Below are 22483 nucleotides of genomic sequence, written 5' to 3'. Positions count from 1 at the left end.
AACCAACTTCTGAAAGTTATCCTCTGACTTCTATGCTCTTACCATGGTATACATGTTTAACACACTCAAACACACACACACATGTGCACACACCATTCATACATATAGTTTAAGAGTGCAATGTCTTTTATATTGTTGTTTGTGAGACATAGTTTCTTTATGTAGTTCAGTCTGGCTTTGATTTCACAAATCTTCCTGCTTTAGTAACCCAAATGCTAGGATTGCAGGTGTGTGTCATCATGCCTGGGTCCATGGGATGTTTTGATACATGTGTTCACTATGCAGTGTTTAAATCAGGGTAAACATATTTATCTTATCAAACATTATTTCTTTCTGATGAAAATATTCAGATTCCTTTGCCATCTTTAACAAATATACAGCAAATTATCATTGCCTATAGTTACTTACCATGCACAGAAAACAAGTTTCTTACTAACTTTGTACCCATTGTCCGCTCTCTCTGTGTCTTCTCCCTTCCTCAGCCTTGTTAATCATACTACATCTTTCTGTTTCTGTGAACTTGAGTTTTTATGTTCTGTATATAAATAGTCTTAAGTTTTACATTCTTTGCCTGACTTATTTTATTCACCGCAATATTCTTCAGGTTCATTCATGTCAATGAAAATGATAAAAGTTCCTTTTTTGAAATAATTAGTCAAGCACAAATGTAGTTTGACTAATGTGCTTCATTTTCATTCATCCAGCTATTGATGGACATTTAGGTTGATAAATGTCCTAACTGCTGTGAATATCACAGCAGTGAACATGGAACTGTGATATTTTTCACACACATTTTTCTAGCCCTTACGACACATATTCCCAGAGGTGAGATTTCCATATCATATAGAGGTTATTTTAGAATTTTGAAGACTTTCCATATTATTTCCAGTATCACTACCCTAATTTATATTCTCACTAGCAGTGCTCAACTGTTCCCTTTCTCCACTTTCCTATTATCAACATCGTACAGTAATCCAATTGTTTTTTTTTTTTTTTCAGTTGGAAGAAATTCAGGAACATTGAAACTAATTTTAAATATACATTTACAGGTCATTGACTGAACACATCTGAGGGAATTTTCTGTAAAGTGGCTTTAGCTGCTGCTTTTCAGAGGCCAAGGCTCCCTTGCGTAGTCAGACCACTAAAGATGTGAATTCTGTAGGTCCACTAGTGCAGTGATTTGGATTACAAACACAGGCTCTTTACAGTACCTGTTTATACAGTATTTGAGTACACACAATTGTTGATTCAAATGCTTATTAGCTTATGCAAATTTCTTTATATAGCAAGTAAATAGTTTGTCTTTCAAGTGAAGAAGTAAGATTCAGAGATTCAAACAGTCAATGTGTGTGCTTTCAGCAGTCAGTGGTGCTCCACCATCACCAGTACTCTCCACAGGTGGGGAGGATCTACATTAACACTCCCATCCTCCTCCTGCTCTTCTTATCTCAGCCCAACAGTCCCCTGATCAAGCCACCCAGGCTCCTCTTTTTGCTCCTCTCCCCTGAGTCTGGAGGCTGAGCCATCCTTCCATTTGATGATCTCTTACTCTCTTACTTATTCTCTGAAAAGGAAACTAGAAGGTCCTCACAGAGCTCACTCACTGAGAACTGGGAGTGTGATCTTCCAGATTTCTTTGGAAGGTAAGAGCTCCCAGGAGAAGACATTTGTTTTTCAGGAAGATGGGTCAGGCAAGTTGACAGGAATCAGAAGTTTCAGGATTATTTAGTCTAGTGAAGACTATTATAAATGACTGGCCAAACTTGATCCTCGACAAAGAGGCTGAAAACATCCAATGGAAAAAAGATAGCCTTTTTAACAAATGGTGCTGGTTCAACTGGAGGTCAGCATGCAGAAGAATGCGAATTGATCCATCCTTGTCTCCTTGTACTAAGCTCAACTCCAAATGGATCAAGGACCTCCACATAAAGCCAGACACTCTGAAGCTAATAGAAAAGAAACTGGGGAAGACCCTTGAGGACATCGGTACAGGGAGAAAGTTTCTGAACAGAACACCAATAGCGTATGCTCTAAGAGCAAGAATTGACAAATGGGACCTCATAAGGTTACAGAGTTTCTGTAAGGCAAAGGACACCATCAAGAGGACAGATCGGCAACCAACAAATTGGGAAAAGATCTTCACCAATCCTACATCAGATAGAGGGCTAATATCCAATATATATAAAGAACTCAAGAAGTTAGACTCCAGAAAACCGAACAACCCTATTAAAAAATGGGGTACAGAGTTAAACAAAGAATTCTCACCTGAAGAACTTCGGATGGTGGAGAAGCATCTTAAAAAATGCTCAACTTCATTAGTCATTAGGGAAATGCAAATCAAAACAACACTAAGATTTCATCTTACACCAGTCAGAATGGCTAAGATTAAAAATTCAGGAGACAGCAGGTGTTGGAGAGGGTGTGGAGAAAGAGGAACACTCCTCCACTGCTGGTGGGGTTGCAAATTGGTACAACCACTCTGGAAATCAGTCTGGCGGTTCCTCCGAAAACTGGGCACCTCACTTCCAGAAGATCCTGCTATACCACTCCTGGGCATATACCCAGAGGATTCCCCACCATGTAATCAGGATACATGCTCTACTATGTTCATAGCAGCCCTATTTATAATTGCCAGATGCTGGAAAGAACCCAGGTATCCCTCAACAGAAGAGTGGATGCAAAAAATGTGGTATATCTACACAATGGAGTACTATTCAGCCATTAGAAACAATGAATTCATGAAATTCTTAGGCAAATGGATGGAGCTAGAGAACATCATACTAAGTGAGGTAACCCAGACTCAAAAGGTGAATCATGGTATGCACTCACTAATAAGTGGTTATTAACATAGAAAACTGGAATACCCAAAACGTAATCCACACATCAAATGAGATACAAGAAGAAAGGAGGAGCGGTCCCTGGTTCTGGAAAGACTTAGTGAAACAGTATTCGGCAAAACCAGAACGGGGAACTGGGAAGGGGTGGGAGGGAGGACAGGGGAAGAAAAGGGGGCTTACGGGACTTTCGGGGAGTGGGGGAGGCTAGAAAAGGGGAAATCATTTGAAATGTAAATAAATTATATCGAATAAAAAAAATTAAAAAAAAATGACTGGCCAAGAACATGACTGGCTAATGGGCGATAGGACTCAATGCATGGCTGGGCAGATGAGCTGTGTTTTGCTCAATGATGGAAGCCTGAGCTAGACTATTCCTAGTCATTTGGGATGACTGTTTTGGCCAAAGACTACTTGTACTGTAAGACATCTCTACAGTCTAGAGAGCCTTCAAACTGTAGGGTTATTGGCCTGCATCTGTGCTGGATATAGCTGCTTGGGGAGGTAGAACAAGGAGAGTTTGACTGCACTTATCCCACACCTCCACTGGGTGGGTGTTGGGCCATAAGAAAACACCAAGGCACCACTCTGGGGGTGGGAAAACTCAGTCTTAGTCATGGAAAAACTAGAGCTGGTTGGGGGTTCCCTGGGCCTGTGACAAGTCTGGAGCTGTGGGGTTCTTAGACTCTTGGACATCTAGGTGCTGCTGGATGATGAGCAGAGAAAGAGTGTGTGTGTGTGGGGGGGGGAGGTGTGGGCTGGGCACAGCAACTAGCCTGGAGCTGGTGGATAAGGGGAGCTCTGGCCTGTTCCATCCCGGATGATTGTCCTTAGTTTGGCAGAGGCAGGCTTGATAGAGGTTGGGGCTGGGATTGCAGGGAGGCCTTCAACAGGAGATTAGAATGAGGCTCTGTTGGGGAAGGCTTTCTTTATGGTTCCCCACAGTGGATCTTGGTGAAAAGATAGTTTATTATCATAGTGGAAAGTGGATGAGTAAAACCATATCCCACTTCTCAGGGTGGGCCTAAGATTTAAATACCTTTTGCAGGGAGCGATGTCTGAGAAGGGAAGCTTATTGGCTAAGCCCTCTGGGCCTAGGTATGTCATTAGCATGGAGTTTATTTGACCATAGGATACATTTCTTTTATGTGAGAAGCAAGGTATGTGTTCCAAGCCAGGAGTTTGGCAGGGAGCTGGGAGTCACCTAAGTCTCAGGTATGTGCCCACAGAGTCTCTGGGTTTCAACCTGCTCTGCCTTACTAAACTTCCTGGCATGGTTTTACAGTCCATATTAAACCATGTCTTCCAATGTTTCCCTCAGGGATTTTGAATGAGGTCAGTTTCAGTTTATTTGGAGCATTCTGCCAAAACCATGTGGGAACCTAGAAATTTGTCTTGCCTACTGTCTAGAAGCTGCATTTAGGGACTTTCTATTTGTAGGTAGGACAATACACAAGTAGGCTATTTTTCTTTCATTCGGGGTACTACACTGGGTGTTCTGGAGGCAGCATTAATCACTTGATGAGAGTGACTCTTTTGACATCGACATATCAGGTTTTCAACAGCCAGGATTTTGTCATACATAGTACTCTCATTAGTGACTTGAAGACTCCAGTGGCTTGACTTCTTTAACTCTCACTCATGAATTCATTTCTCAGTTTCCAAATCAAAACCAACAGGCTGAGTAGAAGGCTTAACAGGCAGTCTCTTGGGAAAGATGGAGCCACTTTCAAAAATCCTGGGATCAAGTTCAGGTGCTTTGAATTTGTATTGCTGCAATTTCCCAAGCTCCTCAGCCTCTTGCTCTGCTGCACTTTTGCAGGTGACAACCCTTGCATGATATTTGGTCTGTGGTAAAGGGGTCTGGGGGTCTCAGGTGATCTTGTTCACAGATTTGGAGCATAACATGCTCTCATCCTTCTTGTTCCTCAGATGGTATCTATTAGGGGTTTGTCTGTGGAAGGCTTCAACCTGCTGTGCAATGGGCACATATGTATAAGCTGCTTCATCAAATGTTCTTTTCTTTCCTTTGGACAGATTGAAAGGCTTAATGATGGTACATCCTCTGGTCCCTCAGGCAGGCATGGAAGAATGCTTTCCAAGTTCATACATGAAGTTCATTTCCTTATACTCTTCCTGGTTCTTGGGATGTTGTTTGCTTCACTCATCTGTGAGGAAGTGAAAGTCAACTGCTTTGGTCACCTGGCTCATGGATTTCTTCACAGGTTTCCCTGGCCCTGTGAGAGCAAGTATCTCTTCATTCTTCTTCCCCATCTCCACCACTTTCTGTTGCATTCTCAGTCTTTTCTCTATCTCTTGCTCTTCAGTACTCTTTAGAACTCTCTCCCTTGTGGGTGGCACACCAGGTACAGTGTGTTTGTCCTTGGCTTTCTCCAGGGTTTCTCTTTCATCCTTTCTTGAAGTAGCTGAAGCACTGCCTTCCTCCTCTTCCTCTGGTTGGTTTCTTTTTATGAGAAACTTTCATTCTTTTGTTGGGGGTGGGGGGAGATAATCAGCAGCGGGAACAGTGCATCTTTTGGCTTTCATTTCAACAGAGGCAACATGGTTTTTCTCTTTCTGCTCTAAATCCTTCTGAACAGAGAGTCTAATAGATCTCCTCTCAGGCTGGACAGGAATATTTCCTGATACAGCTCTCATAGCATTCAGGGAAGAACAACCATTTGATGGGATAGATTGTTTCTGAAGATTTTCTGTCTCTTTGTACTAAGTGTTGTCAACTACCTTCAATGGCGTGACACAGCCTTGTGGAAGTTTGGCTTTTCTCAAGGAAGCCTTCCCCTGAAAAGATTCTCCTCTTCTACCCTGCAGAAGAAACTTGTTCTCCAAGTTGGCCTTTTCATCAAACCATGAGTCTATATTTTCAGTATCCTCTTCAGCATCCAAAGATGAAAAATTGATTAAGTCGGTGGGGACATCGAAAGAGTAAGGAGTTGGGGCTGTGCCATTGTCCTGACTTAGTGCAGAAGAATACGCTTTCCAGGATTTGAACACTCTCCCCAATAGTTCATCTTCACACTACTTTCCCAGCTTCAGCTTGCAACAACTCTGAGTCCATTGTCTCACAACTGCTCAACTGGTTCATACTATCTTTTATCATATTCTCTAAGAGGTGGCTGCTGGAGATACAGCACAAGGAAGAATGTTGCTTTCAGGACATTGGTAGAAAGAGTAATCTAGAGCAACTGATTTTGAAGGTTAACCTATACCTTTGTTCTTTATGTTATTCTATTTTTAACTGATCAATTTGATCTGTGATTATTTTGTCTAGAATTTTAGCACCTATATGAATGACGGATATTTATCTATAATTTTCCTCATTACTTTTGTCAAAGTATGCTAGACTTATAAAATAATTTGGCAATCCGTGTTTTACAGAATAAGTGTTTAGAAACTTCCTTAGAAAGTTTATAGAAAAGCAGTGTTATTTATTTTTAAAATATTTGAATAACCATCTGTTAGGCAAGATGTTCCTACTGGTACAATAATGGTATCACTATTTTAGGGTAACAGATTATTTTATTGCTTGGATTTGAGATTCACTCCATAGGAGAGGATTCGTGTCTGGTACTGCCAATCCTAGTCAAAAACCAGTGGTCCCCAGTGCAACTGCAACTGGTATATTGCTACATGGGCACAATGTTTTTGTCAAATTTGCCTTCTAATTCTTTATGTCTATGCCTATAGGTTAGAACTGATGGTAGCTTTTGTCACAGAGGTCTTTCTTTAGTGTATGGTAGTTATTGCAGAGGCACATGGTTGACCAAAACTTCTGTCCATAGTGACTGTTAAATGCTCAGCTGTAAATAAGACATTGATATTATTAAGGTTAAGGGAACATCAAGGAAGATGAGCTGAAAAAAATGTAAGATCTGGAGAAAGGGACAGAGTGCTGTAGAATGCTTTCTCCTGACCATGGCCTTTTTGATCTTATAGCAGCTGTAGACTGTATAAGCTGTAGCTTATGCAGACTGTAGATTGGACCTGTCAATGTTTTATCTTCAGGGAATTTGTTGTTATGGAGGAGGGGCTTATAAAGCCTATACCTCCCTGAGGATTTACAGGTTGTTGGTGCAGGGAGAGTCATTTTTTTCATTGATGTAGCCACTGGCAAGTTGCTTATGCTCTCAAAAATAATCATTCACTCACACTCTTGTGAACAAGACCAGTGAAATTCACTGAGTCATGGTAAATACATAATAAATAAGTAAAGACATGAAAGTAGAGCAGAGCTATTTGATAAGAGGCAGGGTTTTTGTGGGAGTAGGGGTAGACTAAGAGAAAATATTGGGGTAAACATGATCAAAATACTTTCTATACATGTATGAAAATGTCACAATAATACCCATTATTATGTATTCTTACTTATGCCAATAAAAATCTTTAAAAATATTTCTTCAAATGTTTTTGTTTATCTGTTGAGTCACAAATGTTATTTTCTTTTTGTCTTTAGTTGATAAATATTTGTTAATTATATTCACTTTGCTATGCCATAGAACCTCAGGACTTACTCTTCTTATCAAATAATCTTTATACCCATTGGTTAATCTCTTACTATCCTCACTGCTCTGGCCTATGGTAGCTGCTGTTCTATTTTCAATTTCTATGTGATATTATATCCAACATATGAATGAGATCATATGGTGTCTTCCTTTCTGTCTTCAATTTATTTCACATAATATATTTTTCAGATTCACTTAACATATTTTTTATGTTGTAATTGACAATTTTATTCTTTTTATGTCTAAATAGTATTGTATGGTATGAATACTACATCTTCTTTATCTGTTTGTACATTAAGAGACAATTAGGTTGATTTCCATATCACAGCTTTTGTGAGTGATGCTGTAGGAGAGATGGAAGTGCAGTCTGAATAGATAACTCTCATGTCTTCTAGGTAAATACCTTGAAGGACTAAAAACCTGTATTCTGAGGTAGTACCACTTTAATTTTAGTTAAAATAGTGGACTATCTATTACCCATCCATCCATCTATCTATCATCTACCTATTATTTATTATCTATTTAACTATCATCTATCTACCTATTATGTATCTATTATCTATCATTGTAATAACAAAAACTAAATTATTTGATGGTGTCAATAATTCTGAAAACACAGTAACTATTAAACAATTTAAAATAGTTAAAATGTGTTGCTGCCAGCGGCCACATATGAACCGGAATACCTGGAAGAGCATTCTGAGGTTAACGGGAAGGGGGCGAAAGAGAAATGAGTCAAGAGGAAAGTTGCCCATAGAGACCGACTTTACTATCAATTAGCCAATATTTATAATCTTTGGAAAAACCACCCTGCCCCCCAAATGGCCGAGAGTTCATTAGATCTTCTTCTCGAAGGGTTGTCTGCTTTCAGTCACGCAGTTTTCTACTGGTCTCCGGGTGGAGCTGCGCTGAGGCTGCCTTGGTAGTTAAGGTGAAGTATCGTTCCCAATGGAACAAGGGCCCGGAGATAACGCCAGGGGAAGGGTGGAGGCTGTAGGCCAGGAATGCCACAGCTTGAATAGGCTGGAGATAACGCCTGGGGAAGGGTGGGGGTTGCCAGCCAGGAGGGTCACAGCTAAATGCTGTGGGGGGAAGGGACAAAAATGTATTTGACCTTGTTTTAATATAAACACTGTTACTTTAAGAAAATATTAAGAACATTAATAGTTTGATTAATATAAAAATTTGCTTGATTTTTATAGAATTATTGGTTTGTATATCAAGCAATCTTATTAATATAAAAATTTTTATTTTTAATTTTAAACTATATTTGAACCATGAGTTCATTCAAAAAAAACTCTCATTTGAATTCTTTCTTATAAGTTTTTATGAGAAGGAATTAAGAGCAGTATATCAGTTTCTTATAATTCAGAGGATGAAAAACTACCTAACCATAAAAATTTTCAGACACAATAACATCAACACTATAAAAAAGAGGAAGAAACATCAGAGACAAACATTGTTATTTTTCACAACCTCTGGTAGATGTTTGTCTAGTAACGCAAAGATCCTAGGTAGGACCAGGAGTGCCTTTTAGCAGGGAGAAGTGGTTAGAAAGCCTCATTACTTATTCTGTGTTAGAGTTTTAATTTGCATTGCCATTTCAAGAAAAATGTAAAGCTGTTTTGTCCTATCAGACATTCATTTTATGATTTCATGTTTCTAGGATTGAATTTGACCACAATGATCTATTAGCAGGCAGGTTCATGCCTGGGTGCATTCTGACATCTGTAAGATGTGGGAACCAGAAAGGAGTTAAAGTTGCTTTAAAAAGATTTTCATGAAAAAACCTCTTTAATGACTCCATAGACTTGCAGTTTCATGCCTTCCAGTATCAGCTCTGTTCTCAGTAGGCTCTGCTTACCACATTTCTCCTGAAGCCTAACCCTTGTCTCTAAAATTCATGGGAATAGAATTGTTAGTTTACTTTGGTTTGAGCCTAAATGAACTCTTTAAAGAAACCCATTAAGAATCCTCCCACCCTGAAAGTGTTCTGCCAAGACTAACTGAAAGCCACAAAAGATTTAGGGTTGGTTCTAAATTGGAACCTGTGTGGGCCTTAAACTGAACAAAAATCCATCCTTATCAGAGGCTCAGAATATTAAACATAGGAACACAAAGTCATTTTCTAGACCCAAGAGAGTGTGGGACAAAACCATGAAATTCTACAAGGGAATTCCTCAAATGGAAGATTTTTCTCTTTGCCTTTTTTTCCCCCTTTTAAGTGAAATGAAAGAACCACAGAAATTTCTCTAGAGAAGGGTTGGGTCTTAGGGAAGAAATCCAACACTTCCATTGAGTGCTTTATGATCTGGGCCGAGCCTCTGCATGCCTCCTGTTTCCTTAAGTGAGTGTAGTGTTGACTACCTCTGCATTTGCTTATATTAGGAAAAAATGGCTTTGTTCTCAAAGTCTGCAAAGGTTGACATAGCTTCCATGATAAGCACTTATTCTCTGAAGTATGAGAATAATTATATGGAATTTCAATAAATATTCCATATTATGATGCAAGTAATATTATTAATCACGGAGTGTAGCCCTGTTTTTACATGAGTCTTGAGTTTAGAAGACATGTTATTGTCTATATAATGCAGCTATTCAAGTGAAGTAGCTAAACTGCCTACTTCAAAATTTATGTTCTGAACTGTGTTCTGCTGTCTTTCTATACATCTAAGATTCACCATTACTGTTACAGTTTATAGGTGCTTGTAGGGACATGCCTTGCTTATTTCAGAAGCAGGAGAATCCCCCCATATCCTCCCAGATCAGTGGTTGCTCAGGGTTATTCATTGACTCTGAGAAGATGTCTAAGACAGCAGGCTGAGGCTGAACCTCAGGTCGAGTGGACTCATATCCTGTGTCATTTACCTCAAAGGCATCTGTAAAGAGATGGCAGAGTTCTGTATGAATGAGTTCTGGAAACCAGGCAGCAATGGAAAAATAGCCTCAAATCACTGAGTTTCTCTGCCCCAACTCCACCCTGTTTACAGAGCCTTCAGTCTTTGGTAGGTTCAAAGTAGATTTAGACAATTGCTTATTAGCTTCTCACCAAAATTTCATAAAAATGGTACTGTAGCGTCTTTTTAAAGATGAGGAATTAAGATTCTTAATGCTTACTTTGTTATTTGTCATTGACTGGCCTGAGTTTTATTCAATTCTCAGTCTGAAAAGAGAGCTCTTAAATCAGATAGATACAGATATGTGTGGTGGCGTGCATGCGTGCGTGCGTGCGTGTGTGTGTGTGTGTGTGTGTGTGTGTGTGTGTGTGTGTTCATGTACATGGGTCTACACATAATTTTAAATATTGCCATTCACATGTTAATATGAAGCCAATTTAAATAAGTCAATGTTTAGAATCCAGCCTGTTCTACATGTACTAAAATAAGGAAAAGAAAAGGCACAAAACTAATTTCCTTGGGACAAGGAAATAATAGCCAATTACTTGAGGGATCACATGTGCTAGTAGCATTTTCTACAATGTTAAGCGTGAACTACTGGATATAAATGAACAATTAAGTTCTAGAAGAAGTAATGTTCCATTTGAGTTTCTAAAGGTTTCTGAGATAATTTCTAATCTAAGGAGGGAAAATTATTTTCCTTTAGATAAGTTGTAGTATTTAAACTTTTAGAGATTTTGTAGTTCATTTCAAAATACTTTCAAAGACTTGTATTATCATTCTGTTCTGAAAAAAATGTATTTAATCATCTGGTCCCTGTAAAATTGGTAATAACCCTTGAATAATAATGTGTGCTAATAAAATATTTTTAAAAGTAAATAGTTATAAATGGATTGCTTTAAGATGAACTCAGAAGTGGCCCAGATAGTTCAGTCAGTACAATGTCAAAACTTTTCCAAATGGTCTAGGTATAGTTAGATACACAGACCTGGAAAGAACTGTCAGGAAGGATGAAGCTTAACCTAACAGGTCTGCCAAGTTGGGTCTTGGTATAGCACTTGGCTTAGTCAGGATAGTGAGAATATAGGAAAACCAGGCAATCATCTTTAATGCTGTTCCATTAGAAGGGTTAGGTAAGCCTGCTCATAGTTGGCTATCCTGAATAACCCTAGTATGATCTGGGGAATAGGAGATACCTTTAGTTGTTCAGTACTTGGCCTTATGGTGATTAGATCTAGAGATAGTGTGAGAACCTGGTAAAGAAGCAGGACAAGGTTCTGACTCTGAGCCCATGTTCAGGGGTATGTTGTTGCTGTCTGTCTTAAGCAAGAACTAGGGCAATTCTCTTAAAGTCAGCAAATTTTTAGTATCTTAAGGCATCAGAAAATAGGACATGATTAATACAGGGAAATATTTTTGTGCTGTTACTACAAAACAGGACAGATGTTTGAATTCACATCTAAGGCACTTGTGCTGTGCATAACAGTTTCTTGTTTTGTTTTTGTTTTTTCGAGGCAGGGTTTCTCTGTGTAGCCAGAGAAACCTACACAGGGTTTCTCTGTGTAGCCAGTGAGTCCTGGAACTCACTCTGGAGACCAGGCTGGCCTGGAACTCAGATATCCGCCTGCCTCTGCTTCCCAAGTGCTGGGATTAAAGGCATGCACCACCACTGCCCGGCTGCATAACAGTTTCTTAAACATGAGGTTTCTTCCCATGCAGAGTGTTAATGTTCTGTCAGGAATACTAACAAATAGCCTATGTTCTTATTATATTGTGTATTACAATGACACTTAAAATTAAAAGAGAAAAACTATGGCAGCATTCATCAGCTAGTTCTATCTACTTTATAGTTCTACATATGGCCAAAGAGAAATGAACAGATTTTCAGAATGCTAATCATGAGTGAGGGATGGTGGAAACCAGAAACTTTTCAACCTGAATTGTTCTACCTTGAGAATTGTACTCTAGATTTGGGGTAGTGAGTTGGTAAAGATTTCTCCATGTTCTTAATAGATAGGAGGCTTTGGCACAAAGATCTATGAAAGGAGGCAGAGCAGTATTAGGTAGAAGGAGTTAAATATAGAAACACAGCAGTAGGCATAAAAGGAGGAGTTATCCCATATTCCAAATGGTTTCATATAATCTTTCTAAAATACCTGTGGTAGATTTTGTGCTTTCCTGGCTTCAAGAACCACAATTTTTTTCTTAGGGTACTGAAGGCCTTCAGTGTGAAGGACTGCAGTGGTATGGAAGGAAATGCTTTGGTCTAACCAAGATCACTTATCTGCCTTACCCTTCAACCTTTGAATGTTTTAAACAATAGCACTGTATATTTTGGAGACAGGGTTTGGTTAGAATCATTGAGCTGTAAACCATCAAATTCAGTATGAATGAGCATAAAATGAAATATGATTTCTGGTCAAGTCAGACACAGAAACTAGTTAAACCTAGCCATGTGTCACCCAACCCAGCAGAACATGTGGGGCACTGGCAAGAAAAAGCATTCCTGCTATCCACCCCGGGCCTCTCTGCACTTCGGGGCCTCTCTTCAGGATTTCAGTTTCTCTTGAGTGAACAAAAAGTAGAACTTTGAAAGCTGACCACAGACATTGGGATCTTGAAAGTAACTTAGAAAGCCCTAAATCCCCTGTTTGGCTGTTAATGAGTACTTATTGACCACCTAGTTTCTAATCTACTGATGATATAGTACTGAGAAAATTCTGGGTTTTATTTGATAATAACAAGGATATATTAGCTATTAAAATGATAAAAACAGAACTCATCTCAGTATTAGCAAAGAGCCAAAAATGATTTCAAGCATATGTAGTGGATAGATGTTCTCTCATGGGAGATATTCTGAGAGCTTGGCAATGACAATGGGGAAAATGATGTCTTGTGTTAGCTCTCCAGGGAGACTTGCTTTCCTTCGAATGATACTGACCTCCCCACTGTGAGAATTTGTGTGTTCGTGGCCTGATAGAAATCCCTTTATTGTGTAAAGGAAGATTATTTTGGTAGGTTTGTCTTGTTGTTTTGTTTTCTTTGCTATGAAATGGTCTGTTTAGCAAATGATTAAAAACAACTTAGTTTTAAAAAGGTTCATTCATAAGATATGCGGCATTAGGTCATTATTTTAACAACAGGCAAGGATTCTATAGACTCTATGGGAAACTAAGGACAGATTGACAAATGGGGTAGGTAAAAAGGACTCTTGATTTAAAATCAGTTTTTTGAGTGTGATTTTGAGAGGCATGACAGGAAAAGATGTGACCACAGATGTAGTAAGCCCATACCATGTGATTTTTATCAGTGACAACTTGATACAGGAACCCTTTTTTAAGTTGAAAAGAAGATTTTTTTCATTTGATGTATTCTGATCATGATTTCCTCTCCCCTAACTCCTCCCAGATCCCCCACTACCTCCCCACCCACCCAACTTCACACCCTATCTTTCTCTACAAAACACAAAATAAACAAACAAAATAAAACACCCAAAATATGACAAAATGAGCAGAAAAAGAACCAAAGATAAAAACACTAGAAACAGGTACAGATGCAGAGACACTCATTCACACACACAGAAATCCAATAAAAACCACAAAATCTAAAACCATAATATATAGGCAGAATCTTCTAAGGTTAAAAAAATGCCTAGACAAAGTATTATGAGACAAAAAACCCAAACCAAACAAAAACAAACATAACAAAAATACAACACCACCTTCAAAAATAACATTTGAGTTCATTTTGTGTTGACCATCTACTACTGGGCATGGGGCCTGCCCTTAAGTATGGCCTTAACTGTCAGTTTGTGGAGAGCTACCAATAGCTTTGGCAACAGCCTGTGTTGTTTGGGGGTTTCCATGAGGCTCCTTTGTCCAACAACAGAAGTAATCCATTCTTGGTACTGAATGTTTCATTTGGTGGCAAGAGATGTCTAGTTAGGTCTTTGTGTCCCTCCTAGTGGTTGCCTCTTCAACAGAAACCTAGGAAGAAAATGACATGAGACAGAACCTTCAGTCAACCTGCAATATCCATCATATATGTAGGAAATAAGCCTCTGTTGCTTTAATACCTTGAAATTCATGGTTGCTTAAGCCCAAGGTAACAAATAATGAAAGTGAGAAGTCCAGATTTTTACAAGCACTTTGCTGAACTAGTCTGAGGAGCAGAGGAGATCATTTGCTCACATTGTCAGGGCTGCCAATCAGAGAGGGTATGTATTCATTATCATCAATCAACACTTAACACAGAGAATTCAAAAGCCTTCAGCCTAGCAATTTGGATGTTCTTTGATATTCTTAAAGATGTATCACAGGCTTTGCTTCTTGTTTCTTCTCTAAAAATACCTTAGGGGAGGAAAGGATTTATCTGATTTACACATCTAAATAAAAGTTAATCAATTAATAACATTGATCAGAAACTCAATTAGGAACCAGAAACTGAAAGTGTAGAGGAACAGTGCTTGGTGGCTTACTCAGACTCATGCTCAGAAAGCTTTCTTACACAGCAGAGACCTACATGCCTAGGGAGTGGTGCCATCCACAGTGGGCTGAGCCCTCCTACATTAATTAACAATCAAGATAATCCCCTAAAGAGATGCCCACAGGGCAGCCTAATCTGAGCAGTCCCTCAATTTAGACTACCTTTACAGGTTAGTCTAAGCCGTGTCAAGTTGACAGTTAAACATAACTAAGATGCTCCTTACTGTAGACAATCTGTGGAGTTACAAAATTGAGATTTATTTATAGGCTCATTTGTGGGAAAAATGGGAAAGGAAACCATTATATACAAAATTCTTTATGTAAGAAAGGCTGACTGGTGATGTTTTCTAAGCAAAACACATTTTAAAGGGGCAATTGTTATTCACATTCTTCCCAGAGAGAGCAAAAAAATCTGCACAGTGCTTGCAGGGTGTTTGTGATATGCTTGTTTGCATTTCTTTGCAGAGCCCCATTTTTTTCTTTCTTTCTTTCTTTATTTATTTATTTTTATTCGATATAATTTATTTACATTTCAAATGATTTCCCCTTTTCTAGCCCCCCCTAGAGCCCCATTTTTAATTTTCTCAGATTCAGGTTTCCTGAGTATGCTGGATAATTTTGTGTTGATTTGACACAAGCTAGAGTTATCAGAAAGGAGGGAACCTCAATTGAGAAAATGCTGCTAAGCCGTAGGCAAGGCTGTAGGGCATTTTCTTAGTGATTGATATTAGAGGGGCCAGCTCGATGGGGATGGTGCTATTTTGGGGTTGGTGGTCCTGGGTTCTATAAAGAAAGAAGGCCGAGCAAGCCATTTAGAGCAAACCATTTAGAGCAAGCCAGTACACAGCACTCCTCCATTGCCTCTGTATCAAGTCCTATCTCCAGGTTCCTGCCCTGACTTACTTCAATGCTAGAGTAAAAGATGGAAATGTAAGTAAGCCAAATAGCCCCCTTCCAACTCACTTTTGGTTATGGTGTTCCATCATAGCAATGGTAAACCTCATTAGGACATAATTTAAATATATTATTTTTCTAAGTGCTACTTACAGAGATAATTATTGTCTGTTACTCTTCTTCCTCTCCTCTTCCTCCTCCTTGTTCTACATTTGGGTTCTAGAAATTAGAATTCCTGTTTCATTTTCAGACATTTTAAATAGTTTTCGCGAATTTATTTTTTTTGCAACAGTAAGTAAAACCAGGAGACATGAGGTAATTTAATTAGTATTAGATTCCAACTTTAAAAACCAGGAACTTTGTTTTTAAAATGTCAGACTGGAAAGAAGAAGACTTATTATCCCTAGTAAAGAATAGAGCAAGCCGGGCGGTGGTGGCGCACGCCTGTAATCCCAGCACTCTGGGAGGCAGAGGCAGGAGGATTTTTGAGTTCGAGGCCAGCCTGGTCTACAGAGTGAGTTCCAGGACAGCCAGGGCTATACAGAGAAACACTGTCTCGAAAAAAACAAAATCCAAAAACCAAAAAAAAAAAAAAAAAAAAAAAAAGAATAGAGCAATAACAATAGTTGTCTATCATTTATTGACTGTCTGCTTCAGGTCAGAATTTTATTATATAGGATTCTATTGCACCCACTCCCCAACCCTCAGTGGCTTGGGAAAATGTCTGTCATCCTTGTTTAGGATGAGGAAATTGAGCCCCAGAGATGTCAGGCTGTCACAACAACCACATAGCTTCAGTGGGAAAAGTTGACATTTGATCCTATGTCCCCCAGATGCCACAGTCTACCAGCTTTGCTTTGTGCTCATGGTGATTCTCACACTGAGCTTTGAAATGAGTTTGTTCTTTGCCTATCATAGTTCCCATCTCAAGTTTCTTCCTCAATTGCATATTTTATATCCAAAATAAATATTTTTTCGTATTAACCTCTATCTGTACAGGAAGTAGAAAGTTAAAAGTCACATAATTGTCACAAAAACTTCTGGTGATCTTCCACGGGAAAGGGAAGTTGTGGTTTGTAAGTAGCTGGCAGGGAAACTTCAGCATGTTTGTGGGCCATTGGTCTACAGAAGAGGGAGAAAGCAACCAGGCAGACAGAGCACATCAGTCTGTGTTTGAAATCCCTTCATAAACATTCACAATTAATGGGGATAATTTGGCTCCATTAAATATCTGTAATACTTTTTTTTTGTTCATGTCTCATTGCCTTCATCTAAAGAAGTTATGCTGCATTTTGACCACTAGATATCAGTGTTGCTTACAAAATAGAGTTGTGCTATCTCCAGACAAACCAAGTGTCAGTGTAGTCTTGACTTTGTGTCTGTTGTTTATCCTTTAGCTAAGAGTTGTAAATGGCATCCAAGATCTAAAACACATGTTTCCTGCCCACAGGGGACTTGTGTTTGGCCCTAGAGAAACAAGCTGAACTAATGTAAACAATTACAGAGCATCACAGAATTGTACATTTATGTATAACTGATTGAAGATATTTAAGACATAGGAAACAAGAGTTCTGAGGCCACAGGGAGAGATGCCTGGAAACTGCATGGAAACTCTATGGAAATCCACAGGTTGGGACATAGATGGTATTCTAATGGAGGAGTAGGAATAAGGTAGAAAAAACTCAAAGTAGGTCATCCTAGGGAGGTGGCAGGGTCTGAGTCCTAGACTAAAGATAAAGTTTGGGCAAGGGAGATTGACATGAGGAAGAGTGGGAGTCCACTATGGGGGGTGGAATGACAGATTTTCCTGGATTACAAAAATCAGAAGCCTTGAATGTATTTTCTACTGACCCTGTCTCTGAAATGGAGTGATGTGACTGAGGTTGCATTTTAAAAGAATTGACTCTACGTTGTAAAGTGGAAGAATCTAGGGAGGGACTCTAAGGAGCTCAAACATTGCTAAGGAGGTAAGAGAACGTCAACTATAATCTCAAAGAAGTGTGGTATGGCAGGAGGCATGGAAAGGACAAACCAAACAACTACTGTCCCATGACCACTTGATTTTGATTACACATTCTGCAATGGATGGAGTTTAAAACCGCACATGCTGAAAACTTGTCAATGGCTCTTTATGCTTTTTAGGATAAGATCCCTCCAGATCACCTGAACCACACACCAGCCTGTGAGCTTGGTCCTTATTTAAGACCCTTGACTTTCCTGTCTTTTTCCATCTCTTCTTCTTACGTTCTTCCTTTAGCTTCAGTTCAGTTATTGCCCCACAAAAGCCTTCCCTTTGTACCTGTCGGCCTCTTTATAATAGAACATATACAGAACGTATCATAAAGTCTGTTCCAATATAATGTACCGTTTATAATATGCACTGTTAGCTTTTTTTTGTCACTATAATGTAATATCCAAGTAGACTATTTACAGAGAAAAGAGGTTTATTTGGTTCTTACAGCTTTGGAGGTTCAAGGACAAGGTGCTAGCATTGGAACCTTCAACTGTGTCACATCACGAAGGGTAAAAATGATAAGGGCACATGTTTGAGGACGTGCTCATACTTCAGAACAAATGAGGCATGGCTTAGGATTTTATAACAGCCCTCACTCCAGAGAAAGCAACACTCCCAGTTCATCTAAGGACCTGGGTACTAACCCTTGGCTTCACCTCTTACTGGCTCCCTATCCTTGCCTAGTATCTTGAAGCTTTGACTTCTGACAAACAAGACTTTCAGGTGTCCTTAAACTAAGAGTAACCACAATACTCTCATAGAATCAGGAGCTCTTTCTTCATAGAAGGAATCTCCTTTCCACCCCATATGAATGTGATCGATTAACTTCAGATCCCTTACGAATTCATGGGAACAGGATCAGTATATGCTTTTGCTTATCATTACTTTTATTTGCTTCATTATGAAAGACAAAAAAGACTCAGTATTTTCCTGTTCTGTGCCTCTTGTGATCTTATGAAGTGGGAAGGGGGTGGTTAATAAGCTGAAAGTTCAAAGTCAGATGACACTGGCTGAGAAAAGCCTAATGCTTCAGCGTCACTCTGAGTTGCCAGAGAGAGCCATCTACAAGAGGCCTTGGCATGGCAAGCAATACTAAACCACTCATGTTTTGATCCTTGTATCAAACACATTAGTCTTTGATAGTCTGTTATAATAAAATGTTACAATGGCTGACTTGATTGAATATGACGAAACTGAATGAGTTCAAGCCATTCTAAGCACATTGTTAAAAATAATAAGGGCCTTCCCTAGAATTGTTCAGAAAAAAAAATTAGTAATTCTTGGTCAAGTCATCAACATTGCCTTTTATAAAAGAGATCTGTATGGCTGCCTAGGACAAATAGCTTGCAACTCTCAATCAAGAATCAAACTTATGCCTTTGTATAAAGTTGGTAACTAAGTCCACACTATAGTTAACACATGAGTGTATATTTGCCATGTGGCTGAGACACAGGGTTTTGTGTGATGACAAGGCTTCCTCACACCCAGTCTACGGTATGGGAACTCATGCTGATTTCATGTGAATGGCAGATCTTTGACATGTTTGGTAAGAGTCACCCCAAGGTACTTTATACTGTTTGTGGCTATTGTGAAGGGTGTCATTTCCCTAATTTCTTTCTCAGCCTGCTTATCCTTTGAGTATAGGAAGGCTACTGATTTGCTGGAGTTGATTTTATAACCAGCTACTTTGCTGAAGTTGTTTATCAGCTGTAGGAATTCTCTAGTGTAGTTTTTTGGGTCACTTAGGTAGACTATCATATCATCTGTAAATAATGATAGTTTGACTTCTTCCTTTCCAATTGGTATCCCTTTGACCTCCTTATGTTGTCTAATTGTCCGAGCTAGTACCTCAAGTACAATATTGAAAAAATAAGGAGAAAGGGGGCAGCCCTGTCTAGTCCCTGATTTTAGTGGGATTGCTTCAAGTTTCTCTCCATTTAGTTTGATGCTGGCTACCTGTTTGCTGTATATTGCTTTTACTATGTTTAGGTATGGGCCTTGAATTCCTGTTCTTTCCAAGACTTTAAGCATGAAAGGATGCTGAATTTTGTCAAATGCTTTTTCAGCATCCAATGAAATGACCATGTGGTTTTTTTCTTTGAGTTTGTTTATGTAGTGGATTGCATTGATGGATTTCCGTATATTGAACCAACCCTGCATCCCTGGAATAAAGCCTATTTGATCATGGTGTATGATCGTTTTGATGTGTTCTTGGATTTGGTTGGCAAGAATTTTATTGAGTATTTTTGCATAGATATTCATAAGGGAAATTGGCCTGAAGTTCTCTTTCTTTGTTGGATCTTTGTGTGGTTTTGGTATCAGTGTAATTGTGGCTTCGTAGAAGGAATTGGGTAGTGTTCCTTCTGTTTCTATTTTGTGGAATAGTTTGAAGAGTATTGATGTTTGGTCTTCTTTGAAGGTCTGATAGAATTCTGCACTGAAGTCATCTGGTCCTGTGCTTTTTTTTGTTGGAAGACTTTCTATGACCCCTTCTATTTCTTTAGGGGTTATGGGACTGTTTAGATGATCTATTTAGTCCTGATTTAATTTTGGTATTTGGTATCTGTCTAGGAAATTGTCCATTTCCTCCAGATTCTCCAGTTGTTTTAAGTATAGGCTTTTGTAGTAGGATCTGATGATTTTTTTGAATTTCCTCAGTTTCTGTTGTTATATCCCCCTTTTCATTTCTATTTTGTTAATTTGGATACTTTCTCGGTGCCCTTTGGTCAGTCTGGCTAAGGGTTTATCTATCTTGTTGATTTTCTCAAAGAACCAGCTCCTGGTTTTGTTGATTCTTTGTATGGTTCTCTTTGTTTCCACTTGACTGATTTCAGCCCTGAGTTTGATGATTTCTTTTCTTGGCTTTATGCTGTTAGACCTCTCTTTACAGCTAATAATGAGATTAGATCTGAACAAGGGCAGATTTGGTTATAGGAAATTACATTATTTACATTTTATTTTATGTTTATATTCTTAGAGTTTTGCCATGTACTGCATTTAAAATATATTCCAAGTCACATTTCTCATTCTGTGTGCTTCTCATATACTCCCCAAATACCTTCATGCCATGCTACCCCCCACATACTGAAGTTTTCCTTCTTTGTTTTGAATTCAGATGACATTGTGTCACTATCTTAGCAAGTAGATAATGGGAAATGACTCTGTTTGACTTACATATTAGATCCAAAATGCATTATGACTTCATGTGTGTGTGTCTCTGAAAGATGCTCACCCTTGGATATACACCAAAGGCAGGGTAGGGGGAGGTCTAGCAGCCTGTCTTCTCAGCATATGTCTCATCTTGCCTGTTCATGGTGGTTCAGATGTAAGTGCATGTTGAATCCTTGTTCCCATCTTCATCCTGTGTCAGATGATACTGTTTTAAGTACAGTTACACTGACCTCATCCAAATTGCAGCTTTATGAGCAATGTGACTGTTAATATAAGGCACCAGGTTTCTGACTCACTTGTAAGTAACTGAAGAAATAGTACAAACTGATAAAAGCTACATTCAAGCTTGCCTTGCTCCTTTCAGTTGTTTTATGGATCTGAAATAATCTTTTCACTTAATTTATTCTACCATCTACGCATCAAGCTTAGCCTTTATGTACCAATTCAGGCACTAATCTTAGGAGACATTCTTCTATAATCTTTCATCATGTGCCTCTCTGTGTGTGAATATTTATTACAGACCCAGTCAAATGGTTGCCAGGGTACATTTACATGTCTGATGTTTGCTTCAGTCTGTACACTTAGCTTTTCATTACATATTTTTGTATCATGAACCTTTGGTAGATCCAGATACTAAAACAGTGCCTGGTTCTACCACTTTTGTGAGTTCCATAAGCTAATGAATATCCCTAAAACTCCCTTTCCTTATCTTTGAAAGAAGATAAGAAGGCTTGGGGTGTGGGAATTAAAGAATAAACTCATCCATGGTGCTGGTACAAGGCAAATGTTACATCAATTCTGCTGTGATCCTTATTAGAGTTACCTAAAAATAGGATAAAAATTTCTGTATTGCAGGAAGCAGGATGAGCTGATACTGTCTTGAGATCCCTTCTTCAGAATTCCGTACTTCATGTTTCTGCTCCTCAGGAGCTTAGAACTCATCACCCCCACCCTCCCAACATGTAATTTTCTTCACATATTGCTTTCTGTGTGAGGGCTGATATACTTAGAAAAGAGATGTCAGTTGGATTTATGATTAAACTCATACCAAACATATAAATCTTAAGGGCCAAGTGCTTGAGGCAGATAATTAGTTTTTATGTTCAAAAGCTTGTTTGTGGTATAGGAATATAAAGTCTTGAAAGTGAAATGGGGATTTTGTCAAGATCTGCAGAAACTATTGTGATAATGGGATTCAAAGATTACCTCAATCACCATCTTTTCCCCATGTTACACATAGGAAATAACGGACTTGTAGCTTAGAGTTCCATGGTTTGGCTAGGATAAACTACAACCTCTTAGAAGCCCTTTGATTATAGTGTGGTTGAAAGAGCAGACTCATGATGAAATGACCAAAACCTGATCCCTTAGGGTATTCCTATAGTGTGTGAAAAAAAAGGATCTAGGAGAGCTACAAGGAGCTGATGGACTTAACTTGAAGGAACCTGGGGCAAAGCAGAGGAAGACATGGAGTGTGTGTGTGTGTGTGTGTGTGTGTGTGTGTATGTGTGTCTGTTTTCAGAGCAATGGTTAGTATTATTAGTATCTGCCAGCCATGAGACCAAACACTCTTTGAAAAAATGTACAGCTCTTTGGACACCAGATCTTACAGTATTTAGTATGATGTTAAATTTCCAGATGCAGGTGAATGACTTCAGTATAACTTATT

General features: G+C 38.9%; 1 pseudogene; it reads right to left on the bottom strand.

Moving 5' to 3' along the window:
• Positions 1-4469: 4469 nt before the first annotated feature.
• LOC127687754 (targeting protein for Xklp2-like) lies at positions 4470-21726 on the bottom strand (annotated as a pseudogene).
• Between the last annotated feature and the right edge of the window lie 757 nt (positions 21727-22483).

This window comes from Apodemus sylvaticus, chromosome 6 (assembly GCF_947179515.1).
Source record: "Apodemus sylvaticus chromosome 6, mApoSyl1.1, whole genome shotgun sequence".
NCBI classification, from domain to species: Eukaryota; Metazoa; Chordata; class Mammalia; order Rodentia; family Muridae; genus Apodemus; species Apodemus sylvaticus.
Note: the sequence above shows the minus strand (reverse complement) of the source record. Positions and strands in the feature narration are given on the sequence as shown.